This window comes from Nesoenas mayeri (assembly GCF_963082525.1).
Source record: "Nesoenas mayeri genome assembly, chromosome: 4".
Lineage (NCBI taxonomy): Eukaryota > Metazoa > Chordata > Aves > Columbiformes > Columbidae > Nesoenas > Nesoenas mayeri.
The window spans coordinates 35,989,854-36,003,041 of NC_137540.1; the positions used below are offsets into that span (position 1 = coordinate 35,989,854).

The following is a 13,188-nucleotide window of genomic DNA, read 5'->3' on the forward strand; positions in this document are numbered from 1 at the left end:
CATGACAGCAATAAACCACTCAGGTCAAAATACATCTGAAAACAAACAAACAAACAAAACCCCAAGCCAATGAACAAACAAAAAACCCTACAAACCAACAAGCAAGCAAACACAAAACTTCTGAAGCCAAAACTGAACATTTGCTAGAGTTAGCAAGATCTCCAGTTAAGCCAAACATTAGCTGAGGGCAAGTACTGTTAAACTCCTCCAGGAAAGGATGCACACATAGTATTTCCAGGTTTCCCAGAGGGACAAGTCTCCAAGCACCTTAAACAAAGCCTGCACCTTTAAACTTTCACAAAATGTAATGAGGCACATCTTGTTCTAATTACCACTTTTCCTAATATCATAGACTGATAAATACTTCGTAAATTTAAATATTTTAAGTATCATTTACCTCAAAATAATATTCTGTCTCATAAATAGATGATAGAGCTTTCTCCTAGTTGCCTCTCGCTCACCTCCTCCAGTATTACTCAGACTAAACAAGATATTTTATTACCTAAATCTCCTCCCACTGGCTTTTTCCAGCATAAGCAGTAAACTTGAATCAACTGAAATGAATAGCCATAGCTCTCTTATCCCACTGAAATTCTCATCTTGGATAGAAAATGTAGTGAAAACATGAGTCCTTGCTAGATGATTTTCCCTCATGAATACTAGGGAAAACTGAAGTGACACAACAGAGAATAAGAACTGTAATAACAATACAGTAACACACATTTACCAGAAAGACTAAAAAGCTGGTGTCTGTGAAAGACAAGGCAATTAATGAAGTAGCTTTGCTCTCTCCTATTACCCAGCTATGAATGAAATAGTGAGTTGTTGCTGCCCTACCAGCTTAAAAAAGCTACAAAATTATGCCAACTAAGCCACAGCTATTAGTGGCACTGGGTCAAGAGTTTTATTACAATTGTGACGCAAAGATAAAATTTTCCCTTTCCGCCTCATGCTATGAAGTTCACCCCTGGATCCAATTAATAGCAGGTACAAATCTGTTTTTAGATCAAGTGCCCTATAGTTGCAATTTTTGGAAATGTTTGCTTTAGCAAAGTGTTGAAACTGTCCTCTGAGCATGAGTCCCTGGTGGTACATGAGTAACAAAAAGCTGGGGGGGTGCCTCCTCTGAATTACACAGCCCCGTTTACTCAACCCACTGGATGACTCTGAGTATGACACATGTATGAGCGACTGCCTTTGCATGCTGTCTGTTCAGTTATGGTTGAGATTTCTTCATTTAACTAATATTCACTACTTTTTGCAGTGAACTGACACTTCATTACAACTTCTCTTGTCAGCTGCATTTAAAGAAACATTCGATGGGGACAAAAGTGCTAAAAGACAGTGGAAATAAGCAATGTTTAAAGAAAATGCTACAACTGTAAAACCTTATTTTCTACTCGTATTTTTTTTGTATATTTAGGCAGCAGGCACTCCTTCTGGAAAAGGGTATGTTTTTATATGCATGTCACATCTAGAAAATTAGAAACCTGGTCTAATTAAAATTAGCATTTTTAGGCAATATCAATATAAACAGACATATTTTGTCAAAAATTACAAAAGGAGAACATATTCACTTATTTTAAGCAACCTTCATAACTCTTCCCACCTCCTACTTCTTGTAATAATAACAGTATTCAACTTCTGTCTTCAGACACCACAATTAATCGTGAATACAACCAAGCACGGGTGTTGGGGTATTTTTATCACAACAAACAAGAGACACTATTGCTAGGATTCATTCTAACATAAAGTAAGCATATTATAGGATCAAATCAAAGCTTTATATAACAAACAAATGGAAGGGAGACTTGGGAGGATGAATGGGCAAAAATTATGCTGAGAAAAGTAGAGGAAAAAAAATCATATGCTCGTTCCCTGTTTTTTTTGAGGAAACTGTCACAATTTCTCAGAGACAGTTGCCACAGGGTCATAAATGTTCACTGTGGCGCTCCCATGCCATTAGACTCACTTAAATGGTACAGAATCTACAAAGCTTCCATCTGCAGAAACACAGATGAAAAGGACAGGTTGCTTAATCGGAGAAGAGGGCTGATGAAGAACAAAAATTAATAAAGTAATGGAAGAAACATAGAAAAAGTAGTTTAAGAACTTTGTCAGGACAGAAAGCAAGGGATTATTAAAGGAAACTGGAAGGAAGAAAATTAATAAATTGTAAAAATATTGAATTCTCATAAAGCATAAAATTAGAGCAAAGAATTCAGTTTCAGGTTATAGTTAAGGCCACAATAACATTAATAATCACAAAATTACTAGACATTTTGTCAAAAGAAGAATTTCTAGGATATACTAGCAAAATCCAAATTTGTGTCTCAGGTGAGACTTGTAAAAGCTAATAAAATAATTTTTAATTTTTACTGGTTATGACACATCTCTCCAGGTGGGTTCACATCTGTCTGCCTCAAAGTGTTTAACAAGGCATCATTCCCCTTCAAAATAATAATAGTATTATTATTATAGCTGTACTTAAATGTATGTCTCAAATATAATAAAATTATTTCTCATGGTGACATCTTTGAAAATTGCTTTATGAGGACTATTTTAAAAAACCCTGTAATTTAGAGAATTCTTCCAGAAAAAAAAAAAGGGGGGGGGGGGGGATGATCTCTCTTTTACATCTGTTTCATTATGATTCTGCTTATGCATAGGTCATCTCTATTTTGTATATAGAGCTCCATTTAAACAGACTGTGATTTGCTTAGGAAGAAAAATGTCAAAAACATGATTTAAAAGAAAATACAAACAATTTCTTCCAGAACAAAATTTTCAGTCAGTCTAGTGTCAGAAAAATCTGCTTTCATTTTTATTTTTCCTATCTTGAAAACTGAATGTCAGCTTTCAACTTTTCTTTGTGACCAATCCAGTTACATTTTGTCAGCTCTCAGTAAAGGTCTTCATTACAGTATCTTGCACAAAACCAGTTCCACTACATCACACACATACTTCTATTTCCAAGTCAGTATGCGTGAGGACAGAGGCACTTTACAGCATCCCTTAAGCTCTAACCTTCAAGTGTCACAGCTGTGCTCCTTCTCCGTATCAGGAGAAGACCCGGCTGTTCTCCCTCCTCAGGGGTGTTTATATTTGAGTAGAGGGGAGACAAGCGCTCAGATCTGGTGAAACCACAATACACCCCTGATGGAAACAGCAAGGAAACAAAGGTTGTAAGGGTCATTTCGGGATCTTCCTGTCCTCTAATGTCAATTGAGCCAAACTGAGTCATTATAAATAATCTGACCTGCTACTTTAGCATGTGCACTACTGTGACCTATGCAATAGGTTGCAATCCTCTTTCATTGACTGATATACACAGGGTAGAGTGGAAATGTATGTACACCATCTAACCTTAGCCACTTAAAGTGTGCGGAGTCTATACTCCAAAGCAACTACTCTCCTCTGTTAAATCAGATGTCTGGACAAATTTCATACTCAGTGACATTAACACCAGTCAGTCGGCACTAACTAAGCCTCAGGAGTTAACTTTCTAGACATTTTGCAGAAAAGAGTTTATCAATGGAAGATTTCAGCAGGCATTCTTGAATGAATGCTGCAAAACATTCCAGGAAGAGCACCTTTCAAATTTATACAAAGATGTGTACGTGTCATCTAGCTAATCCTGGAGTCCAGTTCATCTGGTCAAAGGACACCAGGCACCACCTGCAAGTAGGGTATACTAGTAATACTTCTAAACCTTAACTCTCTGAAACTGTGTATACATAGGTGTTTGTCTCTTCAAGGCCTGTGAAGGCAGTCTACATGATCTTGTCCAAGTTACAATGAAGGTGGATCTTTAGGATTCATGTCACTGCAGTTTAAATTTTTTCAGTGGTATTCATTCTAAAAGCTGCTAGAGTTAGCCCTCAGGACACTAAGCATTCCAGGTGAGGGTTTAAAGTATATATGATCTTTGTGTACTACAGCACTTAGTAACGGTTCCCAGATATCCCTCCATGAGACCCACCATTCCTCTCCTACCTGTGCACATGGTACATGCCTTGGCAGGGACCCCTCACATACAGACAAGGCAGGGAGCACATAACTGTCATCCAGCCACCTTCCCAGCTAGAAGGCAAGATGACCAAGGAATGTTGCAGGCTGTACCTGCTAGAAATTTAAGCCATATTTAAACTACAGTTTTTAGTTGTAACTATTTCACACACAGAATCACACAGAATCGACTGGGTTGGGAAAGACCTCAGAGATCATCGAGTCCAACCCTTGGTCCAACTCTAGTCTGTTTACTAGATCATGGCACTAAGTGCCATGTCCAACCTCACTTTAAAAACCTCCAGGGGCAGCGAGTCCACCACCTCCCTGGGCAGCCGTTTCAATGCCTGACCACTCTCTCTGTAAAGAATTTCTTTCTAATATCCAGCCTAAATTTCCTCTGGCAGAGTTTAAGCCCATGCCCCCTTGTCCTATTGCTGACTACCTGGGAGAAGAGACCAATCCCCACCTGGCTATTACTTCCCTTCAGGTAGTTATAGAGAGTGATGAGGTCACCTCTAAGGCTCCACTTCTTCAGACTAAACAACCCCAGCTCCCTCACCCTCTCCCCATAGGTCTTATGTTCAAGTCCCTTCACCAGTCGTGTTGCTCTTCTCTGGACCCGCTCCAGCACTTCAATGTCTTTCCTGAACTGAGGGGCCCAGAACTGAACACAGTACTCCAGGTGTGGCGTCACCAATGCAGAGTACAGGGGAAGGATCTCTTCCCTACAGTTTTTAGTTGTAACTATTTACCTTAGTTATTTAAACACACAAATACCACCTATCAGCAATATTTTTCCAATTTTACCAGTAACTACAAGATAATTGAAGCCGGAAAGGCCCAGAATTGGGCCTCCAACAACTATGCAATGCTGATAATGGAAGGCAGTAATAACGCACAAAACCTTGTTTTCCTTAAGATCCTCTACACAGCTCTGTATAATATAGACTATGTACACTGCTGGGCTAGTCAAGCAAAAAAACCCACAAGCTGCTCGTACTTCCTAGCTCCTAGTTAACAAAGAGCTGCAGAGAGCAGCACAGACAAGTTTTGCTCTCACTTACTTTTGGATTATTGACTTCTTACTGTGATTGATCACAAAAATAGAAACACACACAGGAAACATATCAGTATTCCTACTGCCCTCCTGTCAGTTTGACAGTCATTCCTGATATTCTTTAGTTTATTTTCTGCTTAAATAAGCCTTCTGCTTATAGTCATGGTCACTTTGAAACTATTCACAAAGCAAGACCTGTATAAAAATGGTATATTAAAGCCTGAGGAGTAAAAAAGTCATACAAAATCTATAAATACAAGCAACCTATCAGAGATTACTGCATAGTTGAAAGGCAATGCTCTTACAATGCACACATGATTTAAAAAAAAAATAAAAAGGAAAAAAAATTTACAGCTACATAGACCTGACATTAATGGAGAAGTAGTTATTTGTGGAGCAAAAGCACCTCCTGACATTGAAACTCTGTGTTCTAGCTAGTAATTTCTTATGATTCATATAGCGTAGGTTTATCTGAAATAGACTACCAACAATAAACTGCAATCAAAATAATTATTGAAGTATGAATTTGCCTCTCTCATTCAAGTTTAGAGCCAAGAGCTCATGCTATTTTTCCAGGAAACTACTGGAGTGGCAGCAGAAATAGAGAATTCTTACAACATTCTTGCATGAATCAGCCTACAGAAACAATGCTGTCTTTGGTCCATTACTTAAATAAATAATCCTAATTATCCTGTCTAGCTGTGTGGAAGGCACAGAGAGCCACAATCATTACAGTTCCCCAGACTGTATCAGCAGACTACAGCAAGAGTGACCCTGCAGAATTCCATTTTCTGAGATGGTCACCCTTAAACCAGCCTTTAGAGAAGGGAAACGCAATGCTCAGTGATACATCAACTTCTAGGCTACATGAAGAAATAAATTCTAAATTGCTTCTCTACCAGTATGAGGTATCTCAGGAGTGTTCAGCTTTCAGTGGGTCAAAACAAGGTCATTATGCAGCTGTACGGAGGTCAATGTCTTGTGTGAGCATTCTGGAGGTCTTGTTCCACCTCTTGCATCTCTATGACAATACAATCCCTCTACACTGCACAAATTCTCAGTACAGGAGCTGCACCCTTTATCTGTTGGTAAGTTGAAACAAGAGTTTTTTGCCCCAAGCCAGGTAGTATGAGATGTAGACATACAGCATAACAATACTGTATCTCACACAAAATTGCTGTACCTGTTAAGTCATGTGAATTAATCTAAAGACAATTCTCTTTGCACTTTTAAGACCATGATGACTCTTGCTTTAAAGTGTGTTAATCTTGTTTGCAGAATAAACAACTATTTGCAAACAGACTCAGCAAAACAATTTTCACTGGCTCTTAATTCCAGGTACCCTTCCTGTCAATGGACTAATTATGGAGTAATATCTGACAAGTGGAATAAGCAAGTGAAGTACAAATGACCAGCTATATAATAGTACTCAGTCCTTCCCTTCCCAACTACTTCTGTAGCACAGTCAAGATGGTCACCTCAAGAGGGAGGCTGTAAAGCCAAATCTTGCTGCATAATTTGGAAGCATATACTATAACCACACCATGAGGGAACCAAATCATTTATAATACCTACCCATACATTCTGTAAACCAACACATAATTAACCAGAAACTTATTAATGGTAAAAAAGCATTACAGAATTAATTCATGTATATTTTCACAACAATGAAAATAAATTAAGAAGTTGTCTTCTGTTGAATTTGAAAAACATTAGACCAAACAAAAATTTAAAAATAAACATTATTAGTCAGCAGTACTCACTACTTGTACTATTTCTTCCCTCCTCTCCCACTGGACCTGAATTTATTTATTTATTCATCAAATTCCTGAGAATTCTTTCCTATCATTTTTTTTCTTTTATTTGCATGTCTTTTTTTTTTTTTTTTTCCCAACAGCACTTTTTCAGATTTGGCATTGCTTGTTCCATGATTAGCTGTCAACCTCTTAATTTCCAAGGCAGTCTGCACAATTCTATGGCTTCCCTTACATTCAGCCGCTAATGAAGCCGTATCTGGTGACTTGTGAATGCTGCATTTTGATATCTACATGTTGCATTCTGACACTATCTGAGATTTAGGAAGTTTATAACTAGAGCAAAACATTAGCTGCATACTGACCCCAAAGGAGAAAATATTTCAGTTTAGTTACATTGACATTCTTTCCTGTGTCATCGCATTTAACTTACATGACATTTTTTCCTGACCACTGCTTTTGGTACTACTAGTGGAAATATGCTATTATACATTTTTAAAAACACAGAAGTACTCTCATTTCACCTTCAGCAAATCATCACTTTGTCTGTCTGATTTTAACAAGGCATGAAATTATACTTCAGCAAAGTAAATTAACAAGCAACACCAGGGACAGCTGCTGTATTTGTTAGTGTCATCAGTTCAGATATATTGATTTATATTCTTCAGTACATCCTTTATTTAAAAAATTCTACATAATAAATAATGAAGCAAAAGAAGAAAGACCTTCACAATAATTTTGTCCTACTTACTCTACAAGGTAGTTTTGTAGTAGCTTTTGATAAGGAAGATGCTTAGAGTGTGCAAAAACACTACAATTAAAACTTGTATTCCTCAGAATATATTCATAGCAGCTGACACAAAATCATGTGCCAGGTAACATATGAGATTAATGTTGAAGTCTGAGTTCAGTTCAGAAAGACAAAACGAAAGCATGGGGGAAAAACAGAGGAAGATTCAACTCCAGTGATCACTGAAACCTGACTTAGAGCAGTGCAAGACAGTCTTGGAAACTAATATGCCCTTAAGTCACAGAATCTTCTAAAAAAGAAAAAAATAAAATAAAATAAAAAAATAAAAATCTGTGTTATTATTCACCAGTTTCTATTTAAATAATTTACATTTTTGCTACTGATTTTGGGGATGTGTTTATGCTTTTCAACTGTCTTAGTGTTACCTTTTGCTACGCTTATCGGGATCTCCAAATAAGTGGCCCCACCCTGTATTCTCAGTGGAATCAAGAGAAGGTATTTCAAAGCTTTTTTCAGAGTGCATGAGAAGAATAGAGGGGAAAAGCTAAGTGCTCCAAAGATCCAGCAAGAGAAGTATTCAGAGAAAATTATGAATGCTTGTCACTGTGCATCAGCAAACAGACTTTTCATAAAGAGGAATAATTTACTGTTTTGTCTATGTAAACAGTAGATTTGTGCTCCTACATTTCTGACAAAATGACTGACTACCATATTTAGAAATTGTTGTGCTTTTACATTTAGAAGTAGCATTTATGCTACTACTTATTTTATATAGAACATATTAAGATACATAAAGATTTGATATTTTAAAAGGACAGAACGGAAATGTTATTTTGATGGTGAAAGGCAGAAAAAGATTTGCTTTCTTATTGCTAACATTAATAGAAATTATACATACAAATTCCTTTTGGAAGGAAAAGCATAACGATTACAAAACTGATGATCATAATGAAGTAACTGCCACCATGATCTATAAATCTCAATATGTTATATAGTTACTTGTCTGTGTATTGTGACAGCCAATTTTACAATACTGATTTATTTATTTGGAATACTACCAGATACATCACATGTAAACAGAAATACTTTAATCAATATCACAATTAACAGCATGGAATTATTTCTAGCAAAAAGACTTGAGACAAGTAAGTTGGAAATATTTCATGGTTTAAAAATGTTAGATTTCTCTCTCTCATAGCCACTTGTCATCAGAATATATAAGAATAATAATAATAGTATCCTTTTTTCTCCTCATGTTGTCTTTTCTGTTGTAACAGTATGAATACATGAATTATAAAATCAATTACAGCCTTCAGTAGGAAGCTGCATATATGGTGCTTTGAGACATGCCTCTCTGATACTGTCTCCCATTTCCTTAACAAGAAGTGAATAGATTAAGCACTAAATATAGATGTCTATAGGAGGACTTCAAATAAGCCAGTCCAGTTATCTGTGAAAATAAAGACTGCTGCCGTAGCTTCATTAACTTATTGGCAGCCAACTCAAAAGAGAATTCAAAGAAAACAGAACCAGAATTACTTGCCTACAGTTGTCCAAGCAAAATTTAATTGGTTGAATAAGGCATGTTATTCCTTCTAGCCTGAATATAGTACCAGTCAGAATTTACTTTAATACTTCTTTTATTAGGCCCTTATTAAATCAACAATCGGTCTCTATAACCTTTTAACCTCCTCTTTTCAGTACTTCTCTCTGAAGCATTCTGCCAATGTAGGCAGACTTAATGAAAAACAGTATGCTCAATGCTTCTAAAAAAATCTATATTGACTGATATAAATCTTATAAAATTGTTATTATGTTTATCTAATCAGTGCTTACAAGCTTCTTCTTGTTCAGGCTATCCCATAAGAACTGTCTGCAGAAATTGTCAACTATATCCTTAGCATTTTCAACTGCCTATGGTCAAAATTGCACAAATAAACAAGTAATTAATGTCCTGACAGCATGTCAATACAGGTATACTAGAGGCAAAAGTACATCCTCCTCTCTCTAATGCCACTGCATATGATCCAGATGCAAAAAAGTATATAAAGTCAGTGTATTGGCAAAATGACAGAGCAGAACCTTTGCTCATTCTTGCCAGAGCATCAGACAGCGCAAACAGCTCAAGTGCAGATTAAAGATGCATGAATGTCCACTAGTGGTAAGGACCAGTGGCAGACCACCATCTTTCTGGAGCAACAGGCTTAGGAAAAACAGGCTGAAGCCTGCACTTCCTACAAAGCAGGACAGTTTCTTGGCCCATGTGAATCTCTTTCAGGCGTACAGACAGTTTTTTTAGCCCACTCTAATTCTAAAATTCCTGGGCTTCAAAGCAACCTGCTACTCCATATAAGAGAGGTTCCACATGTAGGTGTTCTAAATCAAGTGCACAACTGTCTTTAATGCTTCTGCGAAACTGAAGTTCTACCTAGAGAAGAATGCTTTGCATAGTAGGAAAAATGCTGACAATGAAGTTTAGAACTATGGTACCGCTGATGTAAGTTATTAATGCCTATGCTCCATTAGTATCACATGTATGTGAACATTTGTTTATATCACACACCAGAAAGAGGTTCACTGGCACTTGGGAGGAGTAGGTATGGGATCAGTTCTTAGGCCAAGGGAAGAAAATATGCCTCCATGCTCGCTTATTCCCGGTTCTCTGACCAGGCTTCAGATCAGAAAACAAACAAACAAATGTATTTCCTGCTATTTTGTCCTCAGACACAGTCACACTATTAAAATCAGGTGGAAATCAGCATATTTGCAAAACTTCAAATAACACATTTTTTGTTTGGGAGGCTACATAGGTGCTTCATAGTGCTCAATGTGCAATGCAGTTCTCAACTTTAACATCCTGTCAAAGACTTTTCTCCATGTTCTCACCTAAGATTTTTCCAAGTCTGTACTTTTTTCCCAAATGGTGTTGTATCTTAAATGAATATAAATATCTACAACTGATACACCCAAGCACACACAAAAATTACTTGTATTTCTCAGAGAGACATGAAGAGATGAACAGAGTGATTGAAAGAGAAGTCCAAGTTAAAATCAATTAGTCAGTTCTAACTCAATCGTACCTCTTTTCAGTTTGGGTCTTTTAAGGCTACTCTTATGATACTGGAAGTTCACTTCCCTGACTACGGCTAAGTAATTAAGCCTACCAAATAATACTACAAATCTGACAAATTCTGTTATTACGACAGTATTATCGGAGTAGCAGTGCCTCATGTCTCTTCTCTCTTCCTTGACTAATTATAAAAGTTTCCTTGAAATATCCTGGAATATCCCCTCCAGATTCTTTGATAAAACCCAAGGAAAAGCTTCAGCATCTGAGTCAGTTTAAGATACTTCAGATAGCACAGGGCTGAAGATTCACCAGTACTGTGTGAATATTTATAGAATGAAGACAACAGTGTTCAGGTTTTACTTTACAACACAAAATGCAGAACTAAGAGTCTAATTTCTAATGGATTTTCTTCTAACTGCACTTACTTTGTGGTTGTTTCAACACCTCTCAAGTTATACCAGAATAGTTAAAGAAATACTAAGACAAAGAAGTAATTCTGGGGAAAAAAAAAAAAAAAAAACACAAAACCAAACCAGAAATAAATATAAAAATATTTTTTGAGAGTTCATAAAGAGTTTGAATTGTGGAAGAGTAGAATTTTTAAGTTTTCATTTGGTTGCAAGTTATGATGCCCAGGTATAGGAGTTGCTGCTGTATAGGAGTGCTAGATAAGGAAAAAAACCTGAAATAGTTATATTTAAAGGATTAAACAGCTGCTATCAGTTTTGAAACACTCTTCACCAGTACCTGCTCCCTCACAGTTTTCAGCAACTTGCTAATTACATGGTGTTTCATTAATTAGGATAATTATATTTACAAGGGAGAAAATTAATATACTGTTTAAATTCTAGTGAGTAAACTCCAAGTCTCCTTAAAGATATAGTTTTTAGGCATATTTATATATGATATCTAGGTAGAAAGCTTTTCTCTTCCCCATCTCATAGTTTATTTTCAAATTTTAACTCTTGATTGGAACTAAAACCTTCTAAATTCTTTTCTCAGCTACATGAATCTGTCAAAATCAACAGCCAATCTAATGCTTTTGGATCTTTGTGTAAAACAGATCTTCTAATATTTTTCTTGCGGTATTGTTAGGAGGACAAATTCATCCCTCTCACTTGCCTAAATATTTTGATGTAAACAATTAGACTCAAGATGAAAACAAAAGTTTAAATTCCTAAGTGGGGTTTGTTATGCGATGTATGTAAAATTAAATTATTTCACCATAGGTCATAGAAAATTCTTTGCCCTAAGTGGCACAACCATAAAGAGCACTACTGTATTATTTAATAACTCTGGAAAAAGATGCCTAATCCAGAAGAGGTCTGAGTCACAGAAGGCACCTGCACAGGCAATCGTTGTTAAAGAATTTTTCAGTGGAAAGGTTTCATACTGATACAGGTTTGGACATTTTCTACCTTTCATTCACTTTTAAAAGAATTCCTGAAAAAAATAAGCTATTGCAGTTTAGCACTCATCACCGTGCATGTATAACCTATAATGACACAACATGAAAAGCTTGCTCATTAGATTAAAAACGTTAACAGAAGAGGAAAAATGTTTGTTTGCACTTCACTAAAATATAGCACGTTAATAATAGCAGGTGTTAAACATAAGGCACTTGGCAGGGTTTTCTGCACCATTAAGCTGGAAGTCAAAATGCCAAAATAAACCCTCCTTTTTTTCTTTTTTTTTTTCCCCCCAGCAGTATGGATATAACAACATTTGACAACAAAAAAAGAGAACAACTTACAGGTAAAACAATCTTTTAGCAAATTCCTGCTATGACAGAGCTTCACATGGCCCTTCACATTATCTCCTGGGTTCATTGCCTAGAAAAAAACAGAAACAAGACACACATGAAACCAGCTATATCATGTTGAAATATTGTAAACCTAAACTTAGTAGCCTTAAATCACGTTATGAAGCAAGCATTGGAAAAAATTTTAATGCTGGTGTCTTGTAGATGGTACAAACCAAAACAACACTTCCAGACTTGAAAGGGAGTCTTTAATAACCTTTATCAAATCCTATACCAGACACTTGTTCAGATTCATCTTTCTGTAGACTCTCAGATTGATTTGAGATTAAAGATTAATCCTTGATCTCCCTGAGCACAGGAAAACTGTACATGATTTTCCCTCTATCAGCCACACCAGTGGAAAAAGCCTTTTTGTAGCCAGCTGAATGTATGGCATCGACAGAATAGCATTCAAGAATAAATAAAGCTTAATAAAACAACAACAAAAAAGCTAAAATATGTAATTTGTTCACTAGCAATGGTTTTACACACGTCTGCTTGCAAAACATAGAGTAAAACATATTAAACATTTAACTAAAAGAGTTTTCTTCTGAGGTCAACAGATATAAGCTCTGCCCAGCAAAGCACCCAAACCAGAGCTGTGCAGGAGCACACAGTGGGTGTTTGCAGTGGGCAGCTCCCTGCTGGGGGGACAGAGACCTCCAGCTGCCACCATGACCTGTTGCCCAGGGAGGTTTGCTGCTTGCCAGGGACTCAGATCTAGACATTGTGGAAAGGTTGTTG

At 36.6% G+C, this 13,188-nt stretch overlaps 1 protein-coding gene across 1 annotated transcript in view; it reads right to left on the reverse strand.

Moving 5' to 3' along the window:
* MARCHF1 (membrane associated ring-CH-type finger 1) overlaps positions 1–12,478 on the reverse strand; it is a 160,111-nt gene extending 147,633 nt beyond the window's left edge. Inside the window, exon 1 of the mRNA XM_080344224.1 lies at positions 12,397–12,478. The gene's annotated coding sequence lies outside the window, so the exon portion shown is untranslated. The remainder of the gene's footprint in view (positions 1–12,396) is intronic.
* Positions 12,479–13,188: the final 710 nt, after the last annotated feature.